Raw genomic sequence first — 17896 nt, forward strand, 5'->3', positions numbered from 1 at the left:
GAGCATGATGTTCTGAAAAATCTTTTCAGAAACATACATGCTTGGAACAGCTAGACTTTTAGGATAAAGCAACAAAAGAAAATGACTGTGAGCTTTAGGTGTGCAGACAAAAATAGAAAAAAATCTGGGAGGTCCTGAGCCCCTTAATGGGGGCACCACATCATAATACTAAGACATCGAAATGTTTTGGACCTAAAATGGCCTTTTAAGGTTCCCCGGCAGAAGGCCACACAAATACCATTTTTTTTAAAAAAATGGTATTTGTGTGGCTTTCTTCTGGGGCACCTTAAAAGTCCATTTTGGGTCCAAAACAAATTGATGTCGTAGCTTTAGGTATTCAGTCAAGAGAGATACCCCTAATAAGATGTTATTTGAGAATAAATGTCACTTTTTAAGGTGTTAAGGTGTATACTCCAGAAGATCATACTCATAGAGGCATTGGGAACTTTTCGACCTGCAAGTGTAGTCAAAACAAGGAAAACTTCAAACAAGCTCAATAGCTCTAGTGAGGAGATTCCCACACAGCAAGGCTTCCCTCAATATGCACCCAACTGCAGCTCACACCATAGAAGTACAGAAAGAAACCCCAGAGCCAAATTAAATAAAGTCCAAGATAATTTTAATTGTTGATTTAAAAAGTCATAAAAACAGTCAACGTGTTTTGGGAGCCCTTCATCAAGGATCAACCAGTGACTTCATAGACTTACATTAGAACCAGTATTGAACCTTCTTCATGGAGGAACAAACTGACAGCAGTTGCTAAGCAGCAATGGAGCTCATTATTGGCTCTAATATAAATCTTTAAGTCCATCCATGTTTTATCCTGTGTTGAGCCCTGATGAAGGGGGAGCACCCTTCTCTGCATACAGAACTGTGTATGAAACAGGTATTGCTGGTCGGGTTTGCAGGGAAGTGTGCCCAGGAACACTTGTAAGTGATCCCAGGAACATTGCCTTACAGTACAGTGTGACCGCAGATCTGCAGGGGATGGGGAGGTGGAAAACTGTTACTCAGGCATGGTTCAGTTAAACTGGAATGATTGTGAGTGCATGTGGGCTACGTGCAGCATGGTGAGAAACTAATGTATTGAAGAACTTGCAAAACAGTTACAGCAACCTGGCATGGAGAATGCCTGTCTAGGAACTCACAGTCAGTGCAGTAGAGAGGAGCAGTACGAGGCCCAAGCTAAAGACAGCATCTGGCAAGGGAGGTGGAGTGCGGGGTGGCTGTTCTGACCCAAGCGGAAGCTTGTGGAAGTGTAGACATAGGCCCTATGCTTTCCCTACTCCTCTGGAACCTCTCCCTACCTCTGGTGCTATCCCTGACAGATGGGGTACATCTCCCTACTATAGCCACCTTACAAATGCTCACCAAAACCTGGGGACAGGCACTTAACCTCCCTAGCGGTCTGATTATGTCCATATTTCTGTGCTCAAAGCGGTACATTTTTTTTGCATGGAAATATATATTTTTTTTATTGTAGGCTGTAATTTTTAGGAATAACTCACTGAAATCTGTCCGAACAAGAGTCTAGTAAACATCCCGGATATGATAAAACTTGAAACACTAAATCATAAATTATAATATATAAATAATCATAAAAATAATAATATAATAATAAATTTAATTCAATAATATAATCAAACCAAAAACACTGAAATTTGAAGTAGAGCGCCAAGTTCGCACATCGCTGAGCAAAGTTGCAGAATCGTTTTCAGTGTCTGATGAGGAATTTCCCCCACGAATCATTATCACTCATTTCTGCAAGTGGTTCTGATTTACTATCGCTGTTCTCTAGCCGGACTAAAACCCATTTTGACCTAAAGGGCGCTTTTTGGACGCCATGGACGTTTCTCAGTTTCCAGGCAGAAAGAACAGTAAAAATGCAGGCAGGGCGCAGGACAAAGCACTCGGGACAAAATGTATGTGAAATGGTTTGATACAGGAATGTTATACTATGTGATTTTAGTGATTTTAGTGAATGTCACTTTTTGTCATTTTCAAATTTCCCGCCGTTCCGTCCCCCATACGTCCCGATGCTCGCAGGGGACGGAACCCAGAAGACAGATGCCGGCATCCGCCGGATTACATTGCCGGGGACACTGCAGGAGGGACATTGCGGGAGCGCAGGACAAGGTAAGTGATCGAGGGATCGCGGAGCAGCGCCGCATGGTAAGCCCGAGTGTAGCTCGGGGTTACCGCTTGTGGTACTGAAACCCCCGCCAGGGGGGTTAAAAAACTCTGCTTGACCAAAGATGGCTGCCAGGGTCACCTGCATGCAGTGTAGCCTACCAGAATACTGCTCCTGGGGACCAAAGAAACTATAAAGAAACCAAGTTTCTCATGACTTCCTCTCTGTCAAGCACCACCTGCAGTGAAGAAACAAAACCGCACCTGTCTACATACACCCTAAAAAAGATTATATTGCAAGCTTTCGAGGCATGATGGTTCCTTCTTCTGCCTGAAAAAGAGACCAGTGTGCCTCGAAAGCGTGCAGTAAAATTTATTAAGTTATCCAATGAATGCTAAATCTAAATGTATAGTAGTTCCTTTTAATATAGAAAATCTTCACTTTCTAAGTTCAGGTCTACTTCAAAGATTTTCTTCAAAGAAAAGTAAGACATAGTTGATCAGGTCACAGGAACACCAGCTTCTATGTTTAGTGCTAGTCTGATATAATTCACAGGGAAGCTCCATTCCTCATTCAGGCTTCACTCTATAATGATCCAGTTCTGCTGCTGTGTGCACCATGGCCAGTGGAGTGTTAAAAACCAAAGAAGAAATTCATGCAAGGCATCTGAAAAAAAGGCTTTTCCGTATGTAACATTCTGTTTAGAGATGAGCGAAGTATTCAAAAATTCGATTCGACTGATTCGGCGAATTCGTGGAAAAATTTCGATTCGAGTCGAATATATTCGCTGTGAATTTAACTTAAAAAAGGGTGTTTCTAGGCTTCAGAGAGACTTAATATTAGTGCTGAACACTGTACCTTTAATTTAAATGCCCTTGGAGTCTGCTGGGGAAGAGAAATAATACTGTCAGGCAGTATGACATGCAGATGAGTGCCGTCGATCTTAGAATCACCGCACACTTCACTCATTTGGCCAGTCACGGGGCCAAAACCAGAGTGTGGAGCCACAGTGTGGCGGTGGAGGCAGCAGCAATGGGAGGCCATACAGCACCCTATGACAAAAATGGAAACCACCAGCAGTGTGAGGAGACCTGAAAGTGGCACATGGCAGAGTGTGGCGATAGAGACAGCAGCAATGGGAGGCCGTACAGGGACCCATGACACACTCTGGACCTGGCAGCAGCATGAGGAGGCGGTACAGGGGCCCATGGCAGATTACGGGCCTGGCAGCAGCATGAGGAGTCGGTACGGGGGCCCATGGCAGATTACAGGCCTGGCAGCAGCAATGGGAGGCCGTACAGGGACCCATGACACAATCTGGACCTGGCAGCAGCATGGGGAGGCGGTACAGGGGCCCATGACAGATTACGGGCCTGGCAGCAGCATTTGGAGTCGGTACGGGGGCCCATGACACACTCTGGACCTGGCAGCAGCATGAGGAGGCGGTACAGGGGCGCATGACAGATTACGAGCCTGGCAGCAGCAACTTGGACAGGAGGACGTTCAGTTTCTGCACCGTCTGGTGCGTGCTCGCAAACTGTTGTCTCTTGGAAACGGATTCCAAGAAAGACTGCTGACGGAATCCGTGAAGAGGAGTAGCAGGAGAAGGAGCATCTGAACGAGCGGAATATGCCAACAAGCGACAACAGGGGCCCATGACAGATTACGGGCCTGGCAGCAGCATGAGGAGTCGGTACGGGGGCCCATGGCAGATTAGGGGCCTGGCAGCAGCTATGGGAGGCCCGTAATCTGCCAGCACCCTATGACAAAAAATGGAACCCACCAGCAGTGTGAGGAGACCTGAAAGTGGCACATGGCAGAGTGTGGCGATGGAGACAGCAGCAATGGGAGGCCGTACAGGGACCCATGACAGACTCTGGACCTGGCAGCAGCATGAGGAGGCGGTATAGGGGCCCATGGCAGATTAGGGGCCTGGCAGCAGCTATGGGAGGCCCGTAATCTGCCAGCACCCTATGACAAAAAATGGAATACACCAGCAGTGTGAGGAGACCTGAAAGTGGCACATGGCAGAGTGTGGCGATGGAGACAGCAGCAATGGGAGGCCGTACAGGGACCCATGAGAGACTCTGGACTTGGCAGCAGCATGAGAAGGCGGTATAGGGGCCCATGGCAGATTAGGGGCCTGGCAGCAGCTATGGGAGGCCCGTAATCTGCCAGCACCCTATGACAAAAAATGGAACACACCAGCAGTGTGAGGAGACCTGAAAGTGGCACATGTTTGGGGCATGATTCATGGCGGATTTAGTCAGTTGTGTCAGGAACTGGTGGTTTGAAATCCAGACTAATCCACGCCTGATTCATTTTCACAAACGTCAGTCTCTCCACACTTTGGGTGGACAGTCGTGTCCTCCGCGGAGTTGCAATACCTCCTGCCGCACTAAACACGCGCTCCGATGCCACACTACTGGCCGGGCATGACAGCCTTTCAAGGGCAAATTCAGCTAGTTGGGGCCAAAGGTCAAGTTTCGTTGCCCAGTAGTCAAGAGGATTGTCTACCTCGGTTGGCAGGGTGCTGTCCAAGTAGGCCCAAGCCTGTTGTTTGAGGTCCTGCTCCAGGTCCACCTGATGCTGCTGCTGCTGCTGCTGCGGCTGGTTAGTAGTTTCCTCACTGCGCTGGTGAAGAAAGCTACTCATCATCGACTGCAGACTGAGGCAGCCGCTGCTGGTGGAGCTGCCACTGCTCCTACCACCCCACCCCTCCCCTGCTGCCATGGCAGCGGAACGCGAGCGCACAGGGCCCACAGTGTCTGAGGATGGACGTTGGCGCAGACAGGCAGAGACCAGCTGACTACATAGGTGGTTTTTATAGTACGTTATTTTGGCCTCCCTCTCAGCAGGTGTGAAAAAGGCCACCATTTTTGAACGGTAGCGAGGGTCCAACAAGGTGGACAGCCAAAAGTCATCCCTCTGTCTGATGGTTATTATTCGGCTGTCGCTACGCAAGCAACCGAGCATGCTATGGGCCATTTGTGCCAAGGAATGCGAGGGACTCCCTGCCTCCATCTCCACAGCATACTGCCACGGTGCGTCTGGGTCCTCTGTCTCCTCCTCCTCCTCCTCCTCTGCAAGATGCTCCTGTTCCTCCACTCCTGTCCGCTGAGTGGAAAAACCACCCATTTCACTCAATAATTCCTGAGCACCAATGTCCTCCTCTACCTCCTCCTCTTCTTCCTGTCCTGCCCCCACAGGGGTCATGTGGCGTTGAGATCTGTGCGCCACGTCTACCGCACCCTGACCAGCCATTGTTAACAGCATTTGTTCCAGGACGTGCAACAGAGGAATGACGTCGTTCATCCCATAGTCCTGGCGACTCACGAATAGCGTGGCCTCCTCAAAGGGCCTGAGCAAGCGCAGGTGTCACGCATGAGCTGCCAATGGCTGACATCTAAGTTACACAGGGAGTACCTTTATCCGCTTTTAACATCAGGAAATCGGTGATGGCCTTTCGCTGTTCGTAAAGGCGGTCTAACATATGTAGGGTTGAATTCCACCTTGTTGCAACGTCACAGCATGAGGAGTCGGTACGGGGGCCCATGGCAGATTACGTGCCTGGCAGCAGCAATGGGAGGCCCGTAATCTGCCAGCACCCTATGTCAAAAAATTCAACACACCAGCAGTGTGAGGAGACCTGAAAGTGGCACATGGCAGAGTGTGGCTATGGAGACAGCAGCAATGGGAGGCCGTACAGGGACCCATGACACACTCTGGACTTGGCAGCAGCATAAGGAGGCGGTATAGGGGCCCATGGCAGATTAGGGGCCTGGCAGCAGCAATTGGAGGCCCGTAATCTGCCATCACCCTATGTCAAAAAATTCTACACACCAGCAGTGTGAGGAGACCTGAAAGTGGCACATGGCAGAGTGTGGCGATGGAGACAGCAGCAATGGGAGGCCGTAAAGGGACCCATGAGAGACTCTGGACCTGGCAGCAGCATGAGGAGGCGGTATATAGGGGCCTATGGCAGATTAGGGGCCTGGCAGCAGCTATAGGAGGCCCGTAATCTGCCAGCACCCTATGTCAAAAAATTCTACACACCAGCAGTGTGAGGAGACCTGAAAGTGGCACATGGCAGAGTGTGGCGATGGAGACAGCAGCAATGGGAGGCCGTACAGGGACCCATGACAGACTCTGGACCTGGCAGCAGCATGAGGAGGCGGTATATAGGGGCCTATGGCAGATTATGGGCCTGGCAGCAGCTATGGGAGGCCCGTAATCTGCCAGCACCCTATGTCAAAAAATTCTACACACCAGCAGTGTGAGGAGACCTGAAAGTGGCACATGGCAGAGTGTGGCGATGGAGACAGCAGCAATGGGAGGCCGTACAGGGACCCATGAGAGACTCTGGACCTGGCAGCAGCATGAGGAGGCGGTATATAGGGGCCTATGGCAGATTAGGGGCCTGGCAGCAGCTATGGGAGGCCCGTAATCTGCCAGCACCCTATGTCAAAAAATTCTACACATCAGCAGTGTGAGGAGACCTGAAAGTGGCACATGGCAGAGTGTGGCGATGGAGACAGCAGCAATGGGAGGCCGTACAGGGACCCATGACAGACTCTGGACCTGGCAGCAGCATGAGGAGGCGGTATATAGGGGCCTATGGCAGATTAGGGGCCTGGCAGCAGCTATAGGAGGCCCGTAATCTGCCAGCACCCTATGTCAAAAAATTCTACACACCAGCAGTGTGTGAGGAGACCTGAAAGTGGCACATGGCAGAGTGTGGCGATGGAGACAGCAGCAATGGGAGGCCGTACAGGGACCCATGAGAGACTCTGGACCTGGCAGCAGCATGAGGAGGCGGTATATAGGGGCCTATGGCAGATTAGGGGCCTGGCAGCAGCTATAGGAGGCCCATAATCTGCCAGCACCCTATGTCAAAAAATTCAACACACCAGCAGTGTGAGGAGACCTGAAAGTGGCACATGGCATGAGACACTGTGGACCTGGCAGCAGCATGAGGAGGCGGTATATAGGGGCCCATGGCAGATTAGGGGCCTGGCAGCAGCTATGGGAGGCCCGTAATTTGCCAGCACCCTATGTCAAAAAATTCTACACACCAGCAGTGTGTGAGGAGACCTGAAAGTGGCACATGGCAGAGTGTGGCGATGGAGACAGCAGCAATGGGAGGCCGTACAGGGACCCATGAGAGACTCTGGACCTGGCAGCAGCATGAGGAGGCGGTATATAGGGGCCTATGGCAGATTAGGGGCCTGGCAGCAGCTATAGGAGGCCCATAATCTGCCAGCACCCTATGTCAAAAAATTCAACACACCAGCAGTGTGTGAGGAGACCTGAAAGTGGCACATGGCAGAGTGTGGCGATGGAGACAGCAGCAATGGGAGGCCGTACAGGGACCCATGAGAGACTCTGGACCTGGCAGCAGCATGAGGAGGCGGTATATAGGGGCCTATGGCAGATTAGGGGCCTGGCAGCAGCTATGGGAGGCCCGTAATCTGCCAGCACCCTATGTCAAAAAATTCAACACACCAGCAGTGTGTGAGGAGACCTGAAAGTGGCACATGGCAGAGTGTGGCGATGGAGACAGCAGCAATGGGAGGCCGTACAGGGACCCATGAGAGACTCTGGACCTGGCAGCAGCATGAGGAGGCGGTATATAGGGGCCTATGGCAGATTAGGGGCCTGGCAGCAGCTATAGGAGGCCCATAATCTGCCAGCACCCTATGTCAAAAAATTCAACACACCAGCAGTGTGAGGAGACCTGAAAGTGGCACATGGCATGAGACACTGTGGACCTGGCAGCAGCATGAGGAGGCGGTATATAGGGGCCCATGGCAGATTAGGGGCCTGGCAGCAGCTATGGGAGGCCCGTAATCTGCCAGCACCCTATGTCAAAAAATTCTACACACCAGCAGTGTGTGAGGAGACCTGAAAGTGGCACATGGCAGAGTGTGGCGATGGAGACAGCAGCAATGGGAGGCCGTACAGGGACCCATGAGAGACTCTGGACCTGGCAGCAGCATGAGGAGGCGGTATATAGGGGCCTATGGCAGATTAGGGGCCTGGCAGCAGCTATGGGAGGCCCGTAATCTGCCAGCACCCTATGTCAAAAAATTCAACACACCAGCAGTGTGAGGAGACCTGAAAGTGGCACATGGCAGAGTGTGGCGATGGAGACAGCAGCAATGGGAGGGCGTACAGGGACCCATGACAGACTCTGGACCTGGCAGCAGCATGAGGAGGCGGTATATAGGGGCCTATGGCAGATTAGGGGCCTGGCAGCAGCTATAGGAGGCCCGTAATCTGCCAGCACCCTATGTCAAAAAATTCTACACACCAGCAGTGTGTGAGGAGACCTGAAAGTGGCACATGGCAGAGTGTGGCGATGGAGACAGCAGCAATGGGAGGCCGTACAGGGACCCATGAGAGACTCTGGACCTGGCAGCAGCATGAGGAGGCGGTATATAGGGGCCTATGGCAGATTAGGGGCCTGGCAGCAGCTATAGGAGGCCCATAATCTGCCAGCACCCTATGTCAAAAAATTCAACACACCAGCAGTGTGAGGAGACCTGAAAGTGGCACATGGCATGAGACACTGTGGACCTGGCAGCAGCATGAGGAGGCGGTATATAGGGGCCCATGGCAGATTAGGGGCCTGGCAGCAGCTATGGGAGGCCCGTAATCTGCCAGCACCCTATGTCAAAAAATTCTACACACCAGCAGTGTGTGAGGAGACCTGAAAGTGGCACATGGCAGAGTGTGGCGATGGAGACAGCAGCAATGGGAGGCCGTACAGGGACCCATGAGAGACTCTAGACCTGGCAGCAGCATGAGGAGGCGGTATATAGGGGCCTATGGCAGATTAGGGGCCTGGCAGCAGCTATGGGAGGCCCGTAATCTGCCAGCACCCTATGTCAAAAAATTCAACACACCAGCAGTGTGAGGAGACCTGAAAGTGGCACATGGCAGAGTGTGGCGATGGAGACAGCAGCAATGGGAGGGCGTACAGGGACCCATGACAGACTCTGGACCTGGCAGCAGCATGAGGAGGCGGTATATAGGGGCCTATGGCAGATTAGGGGCCTGGCAGCAGCTATAGGAGGCCCGTAATCTGCCAGCACCCTATGTCAAAAAATTCTACACACCAGCAGTGTGTGAGGAGACCTGAAAGTGGCACATGGCAGAGTGTGGCGATGGAGACAGCAGCAATGGGAGGCCGTACAGGGACCCATGAGAGACTCTGGACCTGGCAGCAGCATGAGGAGGCGGTATATAGGGGCCTATGGCAGATTAGGGGCCTGGCAGCAGCTATAGGAGGCCCATAATCTGCCAGCACCCTATGTCAAAAAATTCAACACACCAGCAGTGTGAGGAGACCTGAAAGTGGCACATGGCATGAGACACTGTGGACCTGGCAGCAGCATGAGGAGGCGGTATATAGGGGCCCATGGCAGATTAGGGGCCTGGCAGCAGCTATGGGAGGCCCGTAATCTGCCAGCACCCTATGTCAAAAAATTCTACACACCAGCAGTGTGTGAGGAGACCTGAAAGTGGCACATGGCAGAGTGTGGCGATGGAGACAGCAGCAATGGGAGGCCGTACAGGGACCCATGAGAGACTCTGGACCTGGCAGCAGCATGAGGAGGCGGTATATAGGGGCCTATGGCAGATTAGGGGCCTGGCAGCAGCTATGGGAGGCCCGTAATCTGCCAGCACCCTATGTCAAAAAATTCAACACACCAGCAGTGTGAGGAGACCTGAAAGTGGCACATGGCAGAGTGTGGCGATGGAGACAGCAGCAATGGGAGGGCGTACAGGGACCCATGACAGACTCTGGACCTGGCAGCAGCATGAGGAGGCGGTATATAGGGGCCTATGGCAGATTAGGGGCCTGGCAGCAGCTATAGGAGGCCCGTAATCTGCCAGCACCCTATGTCAAAAAATTCTACACACCAGCAGTGTGTGAGGAGACCTGAAAGTGGCACATGGCAGAGTGTGGCGATGGAGACAGCAGCAATGGGAGGCCGTACAGGGACCCATGAGAGACTCTGGACCTGGCAGCAGCATGAGGAGGCGGTATATAGGGGCCTATGGCAGATTAGGGGCCTGGCAGCAGCTATGGGAGGCCCGTAATCTGCCAGCACCCTATGTCAAAAAATTCAACACACCAGCAGTGTGTGAGGAGACCTGAAAGTGGCACATGGCAGAGTGTGGCGATGGAGACAGCAGCAATGGGAGGCCGTACGGGGACCCATGAGAGACTCTGGACCTGGCAGCAGCATGAGGAGGCGGTATATAGGGGCCTATGGCAGATTAGGGGCCTGGCAGCAGCTATGGGAGGCCCGTAATCTGCCAGCACCCTATGTCAAAAAATTCAACACACCAGCAGTGTGAGGAGACCTGAAAGTGGCACATGGCAGAGTGTGGCGATGGAGACAGCAGCAATGGGAGGGCGTACAGGGACCCATGACAGACTCTGGACCTGGCAGCAGCATGAGGAGGCGGTATATAGGGGCCTATGGCAGATTAGGGGCCTGGCAGCAGCTATAGGAGGCCCATAATCTGCCAGCACCCTATGTCAAAAAATTCAACACACCAGCCGTGTGAGGAGACCTGAAAGTGGCACATGGCATGAGACACTGTGGACCTGGCAGCAGCATGAGGAGGCGGTATATAGGGGCCCATGGCAGATTAGGGGCCTGGCAGCAGCTATGGGAGGCCCGTAATCTGCCAGCACCCTATGTCAAAAAATTCAACACACCAGCAGTGTGTGAGGAGACCTGAAAGTGGCACATGGCAGAGTGTGGCGATGGAGACAGCAGCAATGGGAGGCCGTACAGGGACCCATGACAGACTCTGGACTTGGCAGCAGCATGAGGAGGCGGTATATAGGGGCCTATGGCAGATTAGGGGCCTGGCAGCAGCTATGGGAGGCCCGTAATCTGCCAGCACCCTATGTCAAAAAATTCTACACACCAGCAGTGTGAGGAGACCTGAAAGTGGCACATGGCAGAGTGTGGCGATGGAGACAGCAGCAATGGGAGGCCGTACAGGGACCCATGAGAGACTCTGGACCTGGCAGCAGCATGAGGAGGCGGTATATAGGGGCCTATGGCAGATTAGGGGCCTGGCAGCAGCTATGGGAGGCCCGTAATCTGCCAGCACCCTATGTCAAAAAATTCAACACACCAGCAGTGTGTGAGGAGACCTGAAAGTGGCACATGGCAGAGTGTGGCGATGGAGACAGCAGCAATGGGAGGTCTCCCATTGTCCCAACATGGCCCAAATAGTCCCAACATGGGCCCCCTGGCCACGCTTGACTTTCTGGCCACATAGTCGACATACGGCTACGTTTACTTCCTCGGGCGGCTTGACGAAAAATTGCCACACCGCCGAGTAGGAAACTTTGCCCCCGATACTCCTCACTGGCTGACTGCTGCTTCCTCCGTGCACACCGGCACCACTACTGGCCGTGGTGGTAGGCTGCAGTGGAGCTGGTGCTCTACTCCGTGGCCGTTTGGCTCCACTGACACTGCTTCCACTGACACTGCTGCGACCCTGCTGCTGTCTCCTGGGCAACCCACCGACTGTTTCGCTCACTGCCAAGCTGCCACCCTCTTCTCCTGATGATGCGGAAGAAATTGCCTGATGACGACGAGGCTGCCAAGTGCGATCAACCTCCTCATCATCAAGTAGGGTCTCCGCCTCACTACTAGCCCCCTCGGCTGCGTCTGGGTCAGGAGACAGACCTGTCTCTAGACCGGCTACCGGGCCACTCTCCTCGCCACTACTTCTTCGCCTAGCTGCTGAAAAGGAGGATGTCTCCCCCCGTTCCTGACCGCCCTCTGTTAGCTCTTCCTCACTGTACAGTGGGGCTGAGCCCACAGCATGCGATACTTCGCTTGGTGAGGGAACACCAAAGGACAGGGGCAGGTAGAGGACACGTGATTTCAGTGGGCTTCGTCCCGGGCCATGCCAACTAACGGTTGTGTCTGACGTACCCACCGACCGTTGGCTGTAGGTGTCAGAGGTGACCTGGGAAGAGGAAGACGACCGAGCCAACCAATCGATGACGGCAGGGTTGTCGGTGGAGACACGACCGCTGGATGACACCGGGAGCACTGGCCTCTGGCTGCGAATAGTGCTGCCTCGACCCCTTCCTCTGCTGCCACGTCTGCTCGCTCCTAAAACATTGCCTCCTCTGCCACTCCTCTGCATGTTGTCTGACATACTCTTTAATTAAACGATTATGTGTCCCTGAGTAACAATTCTGTGTCCCTGAGTAACAATTCTGTGTCTGTGCGAGTAACAATTCTGTGGCCCTAAGTAACGGTTCTGTGGCCCTCAGTAACAGTTCTGTGTCCCTGTGTAACAATTCTGTGTCTGTGCGAGTAACAATTCTGTGGCCCTAAGTAACAGTTCTGTGGTCCTCAGTAACAATTCTGTGTCTGTGCTAGTAACAATTCTGTGGCCCTAAGTAACAGTTCTGTGGCCCTCAGTAACAATTCTGTGTCTGTCCCTGAGTAACAATTCTGTGGCCCTAACTAAAGTTTCTGTGGCCCTAAGTAACAATTCTCTGGCACTCAGTAACAATTCTGTCTGTCCCTGAGTAACAATTCTGTGGCCCTAATAACGTTTCTGTGGCCCTAAGTAACAATTATCTGGCACTCAGTAACAATTCTGTCTGTCCCTGAGTAACAATTCTCTGGCACTCAGTTACAATTCTGTCTGTCCCTGAGTAAAAATTCTGTGGCCCTAAGTAAAGTTTCTGTGGCCGTGAGTAACAATTCTCTGGCACTCCGTAACAATTCTGTCTGTCCCTGAGTAACAATTCTCTGGCACTCAGTAACAATTCTGTCTGTCCCTGAGTAAAAATTCTGTGGCCCTAAGTAAAGTTTCTGTGGCCCTGAGTAACAATTCTCTGGCACTCCGTAACAATTCTGTCTGTCCCTGAGTAACAATTCTCTGGCACTCAGTAACAATTCTGTCTGTCCCTGAGTAAAAATTCTGTGGCCCTAATTAAAGTTTCTGTGGCCCTAAGTAACAATTCTCTGGCACTCAGTAACAATTCTGTCTGTCCCTGAGTAACAATTCTCTGGCACTCCGTAACAATTCTGTCTGTCCCTGAGTAACAATTCTCTGGCACTCAGTAACAATTCTGTCTGTCCCTGAGTAAAAATTCTGTGGCCCTAAGTAAAGTTTCTGTGGCCCTGAGTAACAATTCTCTGGCACTCCGTAACAATTCTGTCTGTCCCTGAGTATGAATTCTGTGGCCCTAACTAGCGTTTCTTTGTCCCTAAGTAACAGTTCTGTGGCCCTGAGTAACAATTCTGTGTCTGTGCGAGTAACAATTCTGTGGCCCTAAGTAACAGTTCTGTGGCCCTCAGTAACAGTTCTGTGTCTGTGCGAGTAACAATTCTGTGTCTGTGCGAGTAACAATTCTGTGGCCCTAAGTAAAGTTTCTGTGGCCCTCAGTAACAGTTCTGTGTCTGTGCGAGTAACAATTCTGTGTCTGTGCGAGTAACAATTCTGTGGCCCTAAGTAAAGTTTCTGTGGCCCTAAGTAACAATTCTCTGGCACTCAGTAACAATTCTGTCTGTCCCTGAGTAACAATTCTCTGGCACTCAGTAACAATTCTGTCTGTCCCTGAGTAAAAATTCTGTGGCCCTAAGTAAAGTTTCTGTGGCCCTGAGTAACAATTCTCTGGCACTCCGTAACAATTCTGTCTGTCCCTGAGTAACAATTCTCTGGCACTCAGTAACAATTCTGTCTGTCCCTGAGTAAAAATTCTGTGGCCCTAAGTAAAGTTTCTGTGGCCCTGAGTAACAATTCTCTGGCACTCCGTAACAATTCTGTCTGTCCCTGAGTATGAATTCTGTGGCCCTAACTAGCGTTTCTTTGTCCCTAAGTAACAGTTCTGTGGCCCTGAGTAACAATTCTGTGTCTGTGCGAGTAACAATTCTGTGGCCCTAAGTAACAGTTCTGTGGCCCTCAGTAACAGTTCTGTGTCTGTGCGAGTAACAATTCTGTGTCTGTGCGAGTAACAATTCTGTGGCCCTAAGTAACAGTTCTGTGGCCTTCAGTAACAATTCTGTGTCTGTGCGAGTAACAATTCTGTGTCTGTGCGAGTAACAATTCTGTGGCCCTAAGTAAAGTTTCTGTGGCCCTAAGTAACAATTCTCTGGCACTCAGTAACAATTCTGTCTGTCCGAGTAACAATTCTCTGGCACTCAGTAACAATTCTGTCTGTCCCTGAGTAAAAATTCTGTGGCCCTAAGTAAAGTTTCTGGGGCCCTGAGTAACAATTATCTGGCACTCAGTAACAATTCTGTCTGTCCCTGAGTAACAATTCTCTGGCACTCAGTAACTATTCTGTCTGTCCCTGAGTAAAAATTCTGTGGCCCTAAGTAAAGTTTCTGTGGCCTTGAGTAACAATTCTCTGGCACTCCGTAACAATTCTGTCTGTCCCTGAGTAACAATTCTCTGGCACTCAGTAACAATTCTGTCTGTCCCTGAGTAAAAATTCTGTGGCCCTAAGTAAAGTTTCTGTGGCCCTGAGTAACAATTCTCTGGCACTCCGTAACAATTCTGTCTGTCCCTGAGTAACAATTCTCTGGCACTCAGTAACAATTCTGTCTGTCCCTGAGTAAAAATTCTGTGGCCCTAATTAAAGTTTCTGTGGCCATGAGTAACAATTCTCTGGCACTCCGTAACAATTCTGTCTGTCCCTGAGTATGAATTCTGTGGCCCTAACTAGCGTTTCTTTGTCCCTAAGTAACAGTTCTGTGGCCCTGAGTAACAATTCTGTGTCTGTGCGAGTAACAATTCTGTGGCCCTAAGTAACAGTTCTGTGGCCCTCAGTAACAGTTCTGTGTCTGTGCGAGTAACAATTCTGTGGCCCTAAGTAAAGTTTCTGTGGCCCTCAGTAACAGTTCTGTGTCTGTGCGAGTAACAATTCTGTGTCTGTGCGAGTAACAATTCTGTGGCCCTAAGTAAAGTTTCTGTGGCCCTAAGTAACAATTCTCTGGCACTCAGTAACAATTCTGTCTGTCCCTGAGTAACAATTCTCTGGCACTCAGTAACAATTCTGTCTGTCCCTGAGTAAAAATTCTGTGGCCCTAAGTAAAGTTTCTGTGGCCCTGAGTAACAATTCTCTGGCACTCCGTAACAATTCTGTCTGTCCCTGAGTAACAATTCTCTGGCACTCAGTAACAATTCTGTCTGTCCCTGAGTAAAAATTCTGTGGCCCTAAGTAAAGTTTCTGTGGCCCAGAGTAACAATTCTCTGGCACTCCGTAACAATTCTGTCTGTCCCTGAGTATGAATTCTGTGGCCCTAACTAGCGTTTCTTTGTCCCTAAGTAACAGTTCTGTGGCCCTGAGTAACAATTCTGTGTCTGTGCGAGTAACAATTCTGTGGCCCTAAGTAACAGTTCTGTGGCCCTCAGTAACAGTTCTGTGTCTGTGCGAGTAACAATTCTGTGTCTGTGCGAGTAACAATTCTGTGGCCCTAAGTAACAGTTCTGTGGCCTTCAGTAACAATTCTGTGTCTGTGCGAGTAACAATTCTGTGTCTGTGCGAGTAACAATTCTGTGGCCCTAAGTAAAGTTTCTGTGGCCCTAAGTAACAATTCTCTGGCACTCAGTAACAATTCTGTCTGTCCCTGAGTAACAATTCTCTGGCACTCAGTAACAATTCTGTCTGTCCCTGAGTAAAAATTCTGTGGCCCTAAGTAAAGTTTCTGGGGCCGTGAGTAACAATTCTCTGGCACTCCGTAACAATTCTGTCTGTCCCTGAGTAACAATTCTCTGGCACTCAGTAACAATTCTGTCTGTCCCTGAGTAAAAATTCTGTGGCCCTAAGTAAAGTTTCTGTGGCCCTAAGTAACAATTCTCTGGCACTCAGTAACAATTCTGTCTGTCCCTGAGTAACAATTCTCTGGCACTCAGTAACAATTCTGTCTGTCCCTGAGTAAAAATTCTGTGGCCCTAAGTAAAGTTTCTGTGGCCCTGAGTAACAATTCTCTGGCACTCCGTAACAATTCTGTCTGTCCCTGAGTATGAATTCTGTGGCCCTAACTAGCGTTTCTTTGTCCCTAAGTAACAGTTCTGTGGCCCTGAGTAACAATTCTGTGTCTGTGCGAGTAACAATTCTGTGGCCCTAAGTAACAGTTCTGTGGCCCTCAGTAACAGTTCTGTGTCTGTGCGAGTAACAATTCTGTGTCTGTGCGAGTAACAATTCTGTGGCCCTAAGTAACAGTTCTGTGGCCTTCAGTAACAATTCTGTGTCTGTGCGAGTAACAATTCTGTGTCTGTGCGAGTAACAATTCTGTGGCCCTAAGTAAAGTTTCTGTGGCCCTAAGTAACAATTCTCTGGCACTCAGTAACAATTCTGTCTGTCCGAGTAACAATTCTCTGGCACTCAGTAACAATTCTGTCTGTCCCTGAGTAAAAATTCTGTGGCCCTAAGTAAAGTTTCTGGGGCCCTGAGTAACAATTATCTGGCACTCAGTAACAATTCTGTCTGTCCCTGAGTAACAATTCTCTGGCACTCAGTAACTATTCTGTCTGTCCCTGAGTAAAAATTCTGTGGCCCTAAGTAAAGTTTCTGTGGCCTTGAGTAACAATTCTCTGGCACTCCGTAACAATTCTGTCTGTCCCTGAGTAACAATTCTCTGGCACTCAGTAACAATTCTGTCTGTCCCTGAGTAAAAATTCTGTGGCCCTAAGTAAAGTTTCTGTGGCCCTGAGTAACAATTCTCTGGCACTCCGTAACAATTCTGTCTGTCCCTGAGTAACAATTCTCTGGCACTCAGTAACAATTCTGTCTGTCCCTGAGTAAAAATTCTGTGGCCCTAATTAAAGTTTCTGTGGCCCTAAGTAACAATTCTCTGGCACTCAGTAACAATTCTGTCTGTCCCTGAGTAACAATTCTCTGGCACTCAGTAACAATTCTGTCTGTCCCTGAGTAAAAATTCTGTGGCCCTAAGTAAAGTGTCTGTGGCCATGAGTAACAATTCTCTGGCACTCCGTAACAATTCTGTCTGTCCCTGAGTATGAATTCTGTGGCCCTAACTAGCGTTTCTTTGTCCCTAAGTAACAGTTCTGTGGCCCTGAGTAACAATTCTGTGTCTGTGCGAGTAACAATTCTGTGGCCCTAAGTAACAGTTCTGTGGCCCTCAGTAACAGTTCTGTGTCTGTGCGAGTAACAATTCTGTGTCTGTGCGAGTAACAATTCTGTGGCCCTAAGTAAAGTTTCTGTGGCCCTCAGTAACAGTTCTGTGTCTGTGCGAGTAACAATTCTGTGTCTGTGCGAGTAACAATTCTGTGGCCCTAAGTAAAGTTTCTGTGGCCCTAAGTAACAATTCTCTGGCACTCAGTAACAATTCTGTCTGTCCCTGAGTAACAATTCTCTGGCACTCAGTAACAATTCTGTCTGTCCCTGAGTAAAAATTCTGTGGCCCTAAGTAAAGTTTCTGTGGCCCTGAGTAACAATTCTCTGGCACTCCGTAACAATTCTGTCTGTCCCTGAGTAACAATTCTCTGGCACTCAGTAACAATTCTGTCTGTCCCTGAGTAAAAATTCTGTGGCCCTAAGTAAAGTTTCTGTGGCCCAGAGTAACAATTCTCTGGCACTCCGTAACAATTCTGTCTGTCCCTGAGTATGAATTCTGTGGCCCTAACTAGCGTTTCTTTGTCCCTAAGTAACAGTTCTGTGGCCCTGAGTAACAATTCTGTGTCTGTGCGAGTAACAATTCTGTGGCCCTAAGTAACAGTTCTGTGGCCCTCAGT

Source organism: Staurois parvus, unplaced genomic scaffold (genome assembly GCF_062004578.1).
Source record: "Staurois parvus isolate SC_StPar_1 unplaced genomic scaffold, SC_StPar_1.0 ptg000169l, whole genome shotgun sequence".
In the NCBI taxonomy this organism is placed as follows: Eukaryota; Metazoa; Chordata; class Amphibia; order Anura; family Ranidae; genus Staurois; species Staurois parvus.